The sequence below is a fragment of the Charadrius vociferus genome, unplaced genomic scaffold (assembly GCF_000708025.1).
Source record: "Charadrius vociferus isolate BGI_N301 unplaced genomic scaffold, ASM70802v2 scaffold39, whole genome shotgun sequence".
NCBI lineage: Eukaryota > Metazoa > Chordata > Aves > Charadriiformes > Charadriidae > Charadrius > Charadrius vociferus.
The window spans coordinates 2,604,528-2,618,507 of NW_009650188.1; positions in this window are offsets into that span (position 1 = coordinate 2,604,528).

Consider the following 13,980-nt stretch of genomic DNA (forward strand, 5'->3'; position numbering starts at 1 on the left):
CTGAAAACCAAAGAGCAAGACAGTTAAGAAATAAATTTTTTCTTCGTAAACTTAGGTGGTATTCAGTGCTACTTTGGGATAGTTGCAGTGCTCTTCCGTAGCCTATAATAATATTGTAAAAACAGCTTCCTCAACCATGCATCTCTCTATACAGCCACAAGAAAACAAGCCTGAATATTTTAGCAACTGAAATAAACAGTTCTATTTGCACACTCCATTACAACAAAATTTACATTTGCTGTTTTCATCCTAAGCTTAATTTTGGGGGAGGCTTTCAATTTTACCACTGCAATGGAGGTCCAAAGTGATTTACAAGTCTATTCCATGTTGTAACTGAACACAGAGATAAATCACTTATCACTTCTGAAACTCTAGTAGTCTTGAGCCCTATTTATTCTAGTTCTTCATTTTTCATAAGCCCTCGCACAGCATAATCAAAATAAGGCTTTCCAAATCTGGAAGAGTACATAACAACTGAATGAAATCAGATTAACTCTTCAGCAACATTATTAAACAATACTAAATACCATTAAATACTATTAAACAAGAGCCTCTTGTCAATAGCTGGATTGCTCCAAGTCATCTAGCTGAACATGAAAAGGTCTAGAATGTTTTAGTACAGAATTACATATCTAAACCATGCAATATATATTCAGAAGTATGTCCCACATATGTTGTCTTGTAATCTACAAAACCCCAAAATACATATCAAATAAATAATCTATAACAGTGGGCTTTGTAACATTTGACATCAAGCACTGACTTAATGTTATCAATGGCACTTCTTCCATTTTAATAAATGAAATGAAACTGACAGAAGCCAGGAAGGATCAAAGCTAAAATTGACTGCTACAATCACCAAGTCTGATCTGTACAAGTGACCTCAGTGAGAAGGTTTTTTTATGTTTAAATTATAAAGAGAAATCCATACCTATAACATCAAATTTTAATTTATCTTGGAAATATTTATTTAGTTAGTACCTACATACATTAAATTACTCTTATTACTTATGCACACGGGAATTGCATGATGTTAGGTCACACATTTTATCCTTCATTGGAAACATGAGTCTGACAGCAACCCTACGTGCAAGTTGAATGCGATAGATCTTTACTATGAGCTTTAGATAACCAAAATGAAAGACTCTGAAATCCAAGAAACATTTGAAGAGAGTATGGAGACAATGAATGAAATAAAAGTCTTGCCTGGCCAGATTTTGTGAAGTCATCAAGCAGCTCTTCTGTAGAGTAACTCTGTGTACTTGAGTCTGCATGCTCAGACTCCAGTCTGGGAACAGCCTCTTCCCCCTAGTATATTAAAGGTAAAACAACAGTAAGTATGCAGTAACACAGGCCTTCTATTCTAGTAAGAGGAGTTACCTTCAGTACAGGCTGAATAACACTACCTTTACAACCACAAAATATCCACAAGAAGTTAAGCTACGTGAATCTTCAGAGCCACTGCCCATGTATGTTTAAAATCTCATCTGTACGAAGACTACAGCAAATTAAAACAGGTCAGTTAAATCTTCACAGGAAAGACCATTTTAGCATTGTCTTAAATCATTCAGTTTGTGTGCTAAGGAAGTTAATCATTCTGCTGCGACTTCCCATGTTGACAAATGCTCCCTATCTCCATGCTGCCCAAAACAGGAGGGGGGGGAAATCCTAAGATGAATTGCAACAGACCACCACTAAAAAAATAACACTCAGCACATTTCAGTTATATCAGTCTTATCAGCAGAACTAGAATAATTTCACAAGTCTGCAGTAACTTTTTAAAGCAACTTTCTCTTTTACAACTAAAGATTTATAATCAAGCACAGTGAATTCACAAAGTAAAAAAAAAAAATACACTTTTGAGAAAAAATGTTTTAAAACCACCAGACCATAGAACAAGAATTTACTTGCACCTCAAACTTTTTTTTAAGTTGTGACAGCAACATTTGCAAGTTATTTTTGAGCAATACTTTAAAATACAGCAAGAAATCTAGTAGGAATTTACACATCCCTCGTCTTAAAAGGGCTACCTAAAATTCTGTAGCCAAACACTAGCAGTGGTAGTGTTCAGATCTAAAATGGGTCGCTGTGTTATACAAGACTACATGACCATATCAATTTGAGATAGTTAACGTATACACTGGAAGAGCAGGAAGTACAAATTCGAGCTGGCAAATCTTAAAGACAACAGCTAAGCAACATTTTCCCAAAATATTATTAACTCACATCTTAGTCTGTAAGATTAAATAGCATCAATGCCTCGGAGGGACAAGTGATCAAAGGAAAACTGACCAAGGGCTGCAGGATTGCTCTTTTTGAGCAGTACATCTCCAGCAGCCTAGTTAGGAGTAATAGACATGCTGAAGATTTCTTATACACCCAAGAGATTTTTCTTTAATGAGTAAAAAGTACAGTATACTTCACATCTTTGGTTTTAAGTTGAGAAATCTGCTTAACAAGGCAGCCATCTTACTAGAATGAAGGGAAGACGTTGCAAAAAGGTAGGAAAACATACACCAGTGGCTGCTCAGTCTCAAAGCTTACTTGATCTTTCCTGGTTTATTACATCAGCCACTAAACTCGAGCAGGATTTTTTTTCAGGTAGCCAGAAGATTAGAACTGAATGCTATTTGGCCACACAAGCTGGCAAAAAAATACAGTTACCCTAGATGTTGAAATGCTTAAGAAACCCACACTATTTAAAGTATTTTTTTTCTGGTCAGGCAGCTCTCCATTTGAGTCAACTAGAATCCTCAACACATTTTCCAGGTTTGATATGGCATATAAAAGCTTTCTTGGAGCGAGAACCATGATTAGCACTACTACTGATTGATAGAGGCAATAGGAAGACCAATAACATCAATACTACCCATGCTTATCTTAGGGCTGATTCTTTACCTGTGTAAATAAATGAAAATGCGATGACTTTCTGATATGACTCAACTGCTTGGGAACTCACTATGAAACTGCAATATGCAGAAACTTGTAATGAGTTGATTAGGGTGAGAATTACACTCAATTTAACCTAAAGTGTTGAGTCAAATAAGAAAGGGAAAAAATCTTGTTTATTAGCTTTTCATATATGTATTTTAACTTTGTTAATTTTTATTAAAAAGGAGGAAAATGAACTGATAAATACAGACTTAATCATAGAATGGTTTAAGTTGGAAGGGATCTTAAAGATCATCGAGTTCCAACCCTCCCTGCCATGGGCAGGGACACCTCCCACCAGACCAGGTTGCTCAAAGCCCCATCCAGCCTGGTCTTGAAGACTTCTAATTAATCTTAAATCTTCTATTTAGGAGAGCAATCATTTGTGCACTGGGTTTTCAATACAACACAGATGCAATTGGCATATTGTGGCCTAGACTTATCCAGGCCACCAGCTGTTATCCTGGTCTCTACACAGCCACATACTACCCCTGATGACCACTTCTTCTGTCATCTGGCACGCAAATAAAAAACCTGAGCCACCATTACTGGCTTTACTATTTGTTTCTTCCCACCCCAACACACACCATCCAGCTGTATTGTCACATAACAGGAACAAATTTGAAGTAAAGGAAAACAAAAACTTGGGAAGATAACAGCATGGTTCACAGAACAACTGAGTATATTAAATATTCTGTCCAAAACACTATTAATTCAAAGTGTATAAATCAATTTTTTTTTTTATATACTGTCAAGCCAATTAAGTAGCTGATTAACATGATTTATTCAGCATACCTTTTCTTGGACATTTTCATCATTATTTGCCAGGGCACAAGCATCACCTGAAGCATATTGCACTGTTGATGAAAGACTGTCTTTACAAAAGACATGCCAAATAGGAAGCCTATATAAAAAAAAAAAGAAAAAAAGAGTCAAAGTCTTGATTTAAAATGAATAAATCATATTTTAAAATTCCCTCAGCATTGTCTCCCCCAATCATTTTTGAGTTGTTCCCATGAAGTACCTAAAAAAATAAAAATAGACACGTACAGTTCATAGATACTCATTTATCAAAACTATTGGAAGACCAAGAAATAACAGAAAACACACTACAAATTTACTACTTCCAAAAGACAAAAGTTATCAGCAAGACAGTTATTGGGGTGATACCATGTCACAAAGTAGAAACTGACACAAATCAGTTAAGTTACTGCACGTTAGAAAGAATTTGAATCAACTATATCCTTTGTCAGACACTAATGGGATATCCTTAGCAATTATTATTAAGCAAGAACTAAAGCCACAGATTAAAAAAAATAAAGTCCTTTATTTCCCTGTACAGATCATACCTCAGAAAATTCTGTATGGTCAGCATCATCAAAGCATATTTAATGGAATTAGGGAAAATAAGTATATTAAACAAAAGGCCCATGCAAAAAGCAATGAAAATGTAGAGACAAATGGCAAACCAGGTGCTGGCTTTAGCTACAACCTCCACAGAGATTTGTTTTGTACTTTCCGTTCCAAACAATTTTGCTCCTCAGTAGAAATTGATTTATTTCTGTATAAAAGCATCCTACATCTATACAAACACTTGCATCAAAACAGCATCTTTTGTTGCTTTAGCCCATGGCCCCTATACATCCTAGACAACATCTGTACAGCAAACCATTAGGCTTGGAGGCCCAAAGGCCAGCCAAGGTCTGACCCCGTGCAAATTTACACAAGCATCACCCTGCCCCCTGAAAAAAGGGCCGCCTCCTCCTCCTAAAAGGAGACAGTTCTATAGATCTTCAAGCATAGAAGAAATCTGGATACAACCACCTTCTGACATAAGTTTTGGAAACTAAAACATAGCCTTAACAGTCAGTCATAATAGCAAGAATATTAGTAGTGCTGGATTCGCTTACACCACTGAGAGCAGTCTGGTGTTCAGATTTGAATTACCACCTGTCTTAAAAACCTGAAGATCACCTTTATTATAAAACATATGCAGCACAGATTCCTCCACCAAGGAGGAACCCATGCTGCAACCAACCACAGTCAAGTACTAAATTCTAAAAAAAACGTTTCATGCATATGTATATATACACACACACAAGTGAGCACTACTTCTCCAGGTTGCAGGCAATCACAAAAATCAAGGCTTTGTTGTAGAGCTAATAAACGTATTGCTCCTCTTCCACCCACATCAGCAGGGAGTGTCAGCAAGGTACCAGCCACTCTAAATCCAAGTGTCTTACCACCAGAAGAGCAGAAGACAGCGGACAAGGAACTTGTAGGATCAGACACACTGTTGTTGAGATGGGCAAATAAGATGTCCCAGGTCTGTCTCAGCCCCACTGCACCTCAGATATTCCTCTTATCTTTGAGGGAACAGCTTTCCTCTAAACTAAATGGAAGCCCTCAAGTCAAGCAGAAGCCGCTGCAATTACTGGAAACTAAAGCGCTGACTACAAGGTTGTGAAAACATTGTACCTACTACAATATGTGGTTATAAAAGTCTCACACTCAGTTAAGTTGAAAATGAAGCGTATGCATTCTCACACATCTTAAATTCCCAGCCCATCATGTAGTTACTTGTTTGTATTAAGTTCTCCATCAAACCTCTGTCTTACCCTAAGCATAAGACATACATTTAAGGGACAGAATGAAATGCTACCAGACTTTTATGGCCTTACTTCCCAGCTCTCACGTGGAAAAATTAGTTATGAAAATACTTTGAGTTATTACTCTGAAAAGTGGTTTCAATCATTTCGGGGAGAAATTTTCTCATGCTCTTAATTCCAGTACCTCTGGTCTCTCCTTCCAGTTATAGTGACTCCCTGGATCTTCATAAAAATACAAGAGAAAGATCAAAAGTTATACAGAACACACTGTAGCTCATTCCACCCCTTTATTATGTGTGCACACAAACATGTTATTTCCTATTTTGCTTACATTAAGGGGGGGATCTTCAGTGCGCTATACAAAGCAACATTAAGTCCCTTAATGTAGAAAGATATAATTGGCTGTGAATCAGCATTTTAACACACCAGGTATATTTTCACAACCTCATTAATAACTACTTTAGCACTTGCAGTCATGAAAAGCACTTTGCACAAAAGGCACACATTTCTTGCCTTTCTTATCAGTACTTTTAATGCAACAAATCATGCTTTATTAGAGCATGAATGCAGCTTTTAGAAGAACGCGGTTTGGCAGCTCATAGATTTAAGCTATTCTGACATAAACCGTGTCCAATATCCAATGTGCTTACGTTCAGTAATTCTTCTCAGTCCACTCCCCAACTCAAACATGATGGCTCAAGTCTCTCAAGAGCCCTCTAAGCAAGGGAGGGGACCGAGTTCATTTTGTATATGTGTGCATGCATGCACCCACAGGAAAACCTGAGCCCTACTGCAATAGAGGATGCAGCAGGCAGGATATATCATCCAGCTGCTGCTATCAAGCTCTCACAGAGCATTAAGAACACAAATCCACAGAACACAAGGCCATGTGAGATGAGCCATTCTGTGAGAAGTCAAATTAATCACGTTGTCAGGACCACCACTCTTTTATCCTTCTGTCTTTCAGCATTCTGCATATTCATTCAACAGGCTTCCTTATCCACAGGCTGATAAATTATGTAGCCCGTAATAAAAAAAAATTGCCAAATAGCATAGCACCTCTGTTAAGCTTTTCTCTATATGCAGAAAGACAACAAACATGAAAACCTAAGTGTTAATCTACAGATAACAGAATTCCCTTTGAGTTTAGTAAACCTGCACAGTATGTCCAGTGAAAACACAGAAGCTTCTGCATCTGTAAATATTAATATATCCTTCCCTTTCTCATGACACGAGAGTAATATTTTAATGCTGATTTGGAAGCAAGCAGATCTAATGCCCAAATAGTACTGAAGATTAATCACGAGACATACTGTCTCAGGTACAAAGTATATCTTCAAATGACATAACAATGGAGAAATACTTGAAGAGATTGTTCCAAACACATAGCCAACAGTTAGTGACTTACTAGGATACAGAAGTTTTCAATAGCTCCATTTTTGCTAAGTATGACTCAAAATAGCAGCTGCTATTAAATCTCAAAGAACAAAAACTTAACCACGAGTCTTTTAGTATCATCATTAATGTAGGTTAAAAGCTATTTTCTCTAATATGCCATGAATTTTTCAGCTTGATATGTGCAAACCCAAAAGCAAAAGCTGCAAGCTCAGACACGTAAGGCAAAGGGCAGGGGGGGGGATCTTTTCACAGGGCAGGCACATACTGTGGTTCTCCACTGAAGCAGAAAGTCTGCTCACCCCTATCTGAATAGTAGTTATGCTTATTGCTACATGAATTGGCTATGGTCTACTGATGGCTGTTAGGCTTTTGAACAAGAACTTGCTGAAACTCAAAAGTGAAATTCAAAAATTCATTTTGAAATTGCAGTGTAGGTTTCACGTGAAAGACTGCAGTTCTAATTTGGCTCAAACTGTACGTAATTGTAGAAGAGGCTGCAGAAGACCGTCAGAGATAGTAAAGCTGTAACTGTTCAGACAAGCATAAAAATCAAGTAGAAAGTAAACAACCGCTAATAAAACTTAATCATTCAAGTTACAGCTGACAAAAAAAATCCAAATTAGCAATATCTAAAGGTATGAGAAGTTTTTCCACAATTTGTTCTTCCCAAAGAAAACAGCCTAAGCTTTTCTTTCCAAAGCCTTCATACGAAAACGCTGACATTCATACAAGATTCAGTTCAAACACATCTGTCCTTGAAATGATTCAAGAGTTTTCTTAAATTCTCCCCAAACAAGACCTATTTCTGGACACCAGAGAGTGAAGCAGTTCAAAACACTTTACAATTGACACCTGTGAGACAGTAATTTTAAACAAAGGGAAAATAAAAAGGAAGCTATCACCAATGTACCGATTACCAAGCCCTCCTTGAATGCACAGGGAATAGCCTCTCTGTAGGACGATCACTGACATTTTCTGCATCTCAGAGGGTTGTATTACCAACAAGTGCAGATGTGCCAGTGGCCAAGACCTAAGAGGGAGAACGAAGATGTCACCGTCCCTGCTGTGTGACACTTCTCTACTGAAAATATTCATAGGATCAGTTCAGAATAGGCCTGTGAAAGAGAAGTTGGGTGAGTTCTAGACCTACAGGGCAGACAGCCAGCAGAGTCGGCCTATGTATGGCAGAGAGGCACCTATTTGTTGGTTGAAGTTTACCTTCTTGATTAAAAAGGAATTTATTTTTTATTAATAAGGTTAAAAAAAAAAATGAGAGAAGTTGTGAAAGGGAAAGGAAGGCAGGAAAATACCTCTTGCTTTGAATAAATCCTACATGTCTGTGACTGCTCTCACTAGCCTAGCTGTCAAAGAGAAAGAAGACTCTGTAAGAACAAGGAGCTCAGCAGATCCACAACCAGACTCTCGAGTCAGCAATCTGCCTTCCAGCCACTGGTAATGCAGAAAAAACAGCAGAAGGAGGGAATCCTCACCCTCTCCCCAGTGATTTAGTGGATTAGTGGAACAATTCAGCAAGAAGGACTTGCATTTAAAAGGGCCCACAGAACAAATTAAATTTCTCAGAAAATGAACACCGGCTTTTAGGACAGGGACATTATTTCAACCAGTCAGAGAAGGAAAGGTATTTGACTGCTTTAGCACAATCTCCCCAGACACAACACTCATTTCTGCATGTAAAGTGGAAATAAGTGTTGATAAATGCAATGAAGAACTGTTAACCTTCTCTAATGCTGGTTAAAAAAAAAACAAACAACACAACCCCCACACACACACCATTCATTTAAAAGCCATTTATTACTACAGAAGAGCAGCATGCATTACTAAGATAATTTTAAAAGTTATGATGGATCTTTAAGGGAGAAAAAAGCTGAAGACTAAGATCTACAGATCTAGACTAAGAAAGGATACCAGCAAGGCACTGATACCATCTCATTTCCTACCACTATCCACTAACTTGATTCACGTGCTAAGAAACCCAAACCAACTGAAATTGGTAAAGGATTTGCAAAAAAGCTCCAATTCATTGTATTTTGTAATTAATTTAGGTTTTTAATATCTTGCCCACTCTTTGCAAAGAATGTGCTCTCTAAACTGTCTCCTAGCTGGAATGCAAAACAAAAGACAGCTACTTCACTCATTCAGAGGAGCCCAACACAAAGATACTTCTGACAATACTGCATTTCATAGCTATAGACAATGAGATTCCAACCATCAGTTTAAAATACGACTTTCAGCATTTTAAATGCATTAGCATGCAAAGACTGCAAAACAAGGTTACAGTTGCACCATATACTTTATCAGATTTAACTGATTTACTGCCTGAAGGGGTAGTCCTGCATCCCACCTTCAACCAGATGTATTCTCTGCGCCCCCGGTCTGATCTTAAGATTGTAGACACACACCAGTAAATTCGGGGGGGGGGGAGAAAGTTAGCTTTGAACTCCTGTATACTCAGATATGAAAATCCAAGAAGATAGGGGGAGAATGTACCACTTACCCATGACTGTCCACTGTTGTCCCAAGTTAAACAACAGAAATCAAGGCCAGGGATTAACAGTGGAAAACCTCTTCATTCCTTTCTCACAGTGCTATCAATATTTTCCCACCCTTTCCTAGGAAAGGTTAGTGAGATAACAGCTACCTTCACAGCACTGTAATTGTATATTATTTAGATGCAGCACTGCCCTGGTTCTGGCAGGGATGGGGTTAATTTCCCAAAGAAGCCAGCAGGGGGCAGGTATTCCATCCCACATGAGCCATACCCAGGCTATAAGAGGAGCTAGCCGGGGAGGGGAAAGGAGTCACCACTCAGGAGGTGGGCTGCAGCGGTCCGGGTCCGGTCGGTGCACAGCGGTACTGTAATTGCGTCTTTATATCTCTTTATCGGTGTTACAGTTTGGTTTTTGTTGGTTGTTTTTTTTCTCCTCTTCCCTTTTGCTGTTCTGTTAAACTGCACTATCTCAACCCACGAGTTTTGCCTTTTTCTGCCGATTTTTCCCATGGCTGTGGGAGTTGAGCGAGCAGCCGCGTGGTTCTTTGTTGCTGGCTGAGGCCAAACCACGACAAGCACCCATAACAGACAACAGCCTATATTAGACGCATTCTGCAAAGTAACACAGAAACGTGTCTTACTCCTTTCTTGAAAGGAGTATCCAGGTATCCTATTTCAGGCACTTAAAGCAAGACAGAAGTCACAAACCCTAGCCCTCAAAAGGTGTCAGTTTGGAAGTGCTCAAAGGAACAGGTGATTCTTGGTAACAGACTTGTGTAATACTGCACTGAAGATTGTAGCTTAAGATAATCTCCCTGCATTGTCAAACTCTAGTTATTATCTTTAATGCAAGAGTTTGGTTAAAAGAACACATTCTAGAAAAAATACAGTAAAACCTGATACTGACCACAAAGACTACAGGAAAATAGAATAGCCACAAACTGTGATTAAAATTTTCAGGCTTTTTGAGTCTGTAGTAATGTCTAACTTATACACCTCTGAAGATTTTCCTCATCACTTAAATTCATAAGCTTGTCTACACAGGTAAGATGCTGCAACAGTAGGCCCAGAATCATCATCAGCTGCCCTGTACCAACTCCCCATGCTTAAAAGTCACTGTAAATGCAACACAGCTTAACATAGTGCCAAGGAGTGGAATTTTAGCATAAATTTAGCAACATGAATTTTGCCCTAGATCACTGTAAAGCTGCTATCGCCTAACTCCCAGACATTTTATAATGTATTTTTAATAGACTTCTTATCTTTAAAGGATTTCAACAATATCTTGATTGCCATTCCAAAACTCAGCCAAGCCAAGAAGGTTCCTTTGAGCACCTAAGCTAATTTTGAACTGTTGGAACCTTTTACTGATATTCCAACCCAGTTTAAGTCATTTATACCAATATTTTCACTTACCCAAGCAAAAGTTCTTTGCACTAACTTTGGGATCAGTCTGTCTGTTACATCAGGTCGCTATTTCCACCAAGAATTACGAGAAAGTTTTTAGACTCGCAGTTCTATGTTAGCCTGTTCTCAGCCAAAAGTTTTCATGCTCAAAACCAACACCTTCTTCAGGTAGAGGGCTGTTGGCACCTCCAAATGTTAACTTTAAAAGATGCTCCCCTTGAAAGAAGCAGACTTTACCAAGGGCTCATTAGTAATGAAAACTAAAGTCAGGAAAAGCAGAAAAGCCAAAAAGTACTCTGGAAAATACAGTGATAAGAATATTAAAGGAAAAAAAAACCTAATAACAGCTTAGAGAAAGGCATCTCAGAAAAAGTTGAAATTAAGTGCTGAAGTAAGGCACATCTCATTGCAACAGGCAGGGTCTTACAGATCAACACAGCAACCTCCTGAGGTGGTACATGCCGCTTTAGTACATCACCTGGATAACAAACTTGAAGTTTCTAGGACAAACCTTTCAGAAGATACTGCATGACAGCACTTCACTGATTTTCAAGTAATTTTACAAGGTAAATATTCAATAATTGATTGAGCCAAGCATTTGTTTTGCATAAGACACCAATGTCCTCACTTGCATATAGGTCCTTCAACTTGAGCAGACTACAAGCTAGTCATATTCACATTTGATTTTCAAGAGCCCAAGAGTTCCAAGGCACCTTTTATCCCAACCTTAACTACAGAGCAAAGACACTTCCAAACAAGATACTCCATATCTAGGAACATACTCTTCATCTGAAATCTGATGCCTGGAACAAAAGTTTTGTTTATATGAACAGTGCCCAAATCACTTCATTTCTTCCTGCCGTAAAATGCACAGACAGCACTTATTTTGGTATCAGTCTTCTGAAGAGATTTAAGTAACCACACAAAGGGAGAATCACCAGGTAAAATTCTGAGCCCCAGTACAAGCAAGTTACACTAGCAGTTCTATCCAGACCATTAGGGCAGTCTCCTGTAGACATTATACTCTCCTGAAAAGAGGATTTCTGTGATAAGAGGTCTGTTACACTGGAACACAAGCCTCTCCCCAACTTAACCACTCAACACCTTTCTGTTATTAACAGATGCAAGCTCAAGGTTTAAGCCAAAAGTCAGGGCCAATAAATGTTCAATTAACAAAACTCCTACTTCTGAGATCTCTAATCTGTCTTGCATAGCTTTTGCCTGTGCAGGGCAGGAGCTGCAAAATAAACACCAGTGATGTTATCACACTGCCAATACAGCACTTTTTTCAGAGCTCTTCTTGCATTACAGAAGCTCTAAACAAGCACACCTCCAAAAATGTAGAAGCCTGTAATGCAAACCAAAACTAGAAATGTTTTCTCTCATGGAAATTCACATAAGTTTTCACATTTAATGTTACACGGATGAATACAAAGCAGTATCAAAATCTATGCCCTTCCAATGTACTTGTATCTAGGCATTGCTCCTGGCTATGCCACTGACCCAATCTGACCTTTACAATGTTCAGGGTACACTCTCATTATGGATTTGAGAGTCAGAGCTACTAGACTAGGGATTTTCCATCAGTAACAGCACATCTTGCTGCCCAGTCACTTTGATACAAGCCTTGCTTTACTGATGCAGCATACTCACTGTGAAACTACAACTAAAGAATCCTAATGTGCACATGCACTTAATCCCCACCTTCCTTTTCCTCATAGTTGTAAAACAGAGGATGATAAAAGACTTCATAAAAGCTAAGTAGATCAGGATGTGCAAAGCACTTTCTGGGATAGAATGAATCACAGAAAGACAAATTAGCGCATGCACAATTTCTTTATTAAACTCATAGCTAACACTTTGAAACTGCAGCTTACATCAGGAAAAAGCTGATGTCAGAACAATTTACACAGGTTACTCTTCAAACAACTGTCACAGTTCAGTTCAATTCAGATAGTTCTAGTTTCCCTATAAGATGCTAAATCTGCTCCACTTATTCAGCTTTGTATATTGTCAAACTCCAAAGCACTACAAGTTCTAGAAGTATTTTTTATATTATGATCATCCACACAAAGGGATTAACTGAAGCATAAAAAAAAATCTTTGTAAATTCAGGACAACAGGAGTCATTTGTCATGTACAGTCAAAGCTTCAGACTGCACAGATGTGTTTTATTTTTAGAGCACTACATTCCTAAGCCTTACCTCCATCAAAAGTATTTCTCTAAAAACATGAAGTTATCCCACTCTTTTGAACTACTTGGAACAACCTCACTGGCTCAGGTTTGTCAGAGCACTGCATTTGTTCCACGCACGGTTTGCTTCAGAAGGCCTCGAGTACCTGTAACTCTCTGATCCTGCACTCCCAATGAGCACCACATTGCCCTTATTAAAAGACAGCAGCTAACAAATCCCTCAACTCAAGCTTCTGGGGTTTTTGTACATTTCCTAATAGACAGTTGTGTTTTTAAGTCACAGGATGAGATCTTTTTAAACAGCTTCCAGTTAAAAGACAGTCACATCAATCTTTTTTGCCATCACTTGATTTTTACCAATTGATATTTCTCCATTGGATGAACTTCTTTAGGCAAGCTTTAAAATGTGCAATGGGAGACAAAAAAAATAAAATCCTATTTAAAGCTTAGTTTCATCAAAGAAAAAAGAAGTTGCCTACCCAGAAATAAAACAAAGTCCAAGTTTAAAAAAAACCCAACTGACTCCAAGTAGCACTGAGAGTGTTCTTTCAGCAATTCTGTTTTGTCTTTGTTTTTTTCCCCCCGTTTTCTTGTTTTTAATTTGTTCATCTGTTGACCACTACTTTCATCTGTACAATAAGAGCTCCTTAAGAGCTTCTCTCTTACTAGCATCAAATCCTTTGAAGATTATATTTCAAGACAACTAAATTTAAAAAGCCAACATTTGTCACAGATGCGAACATTTATAACACAAAGCCTCCCATTTACTGCTTGAAGTTCCTTAACTGCTTGTGTGAACATAGTTGCTGATTTTCTCTTTAGGAGAAAGTTTGTAACATCACAACTTGTCATGTTACAGAGTCCAACAAGGCAGAAATTAATAGACTTCAAGACTTTGCAATTACAAATCTGACATGGCTGCTAAACTAAAG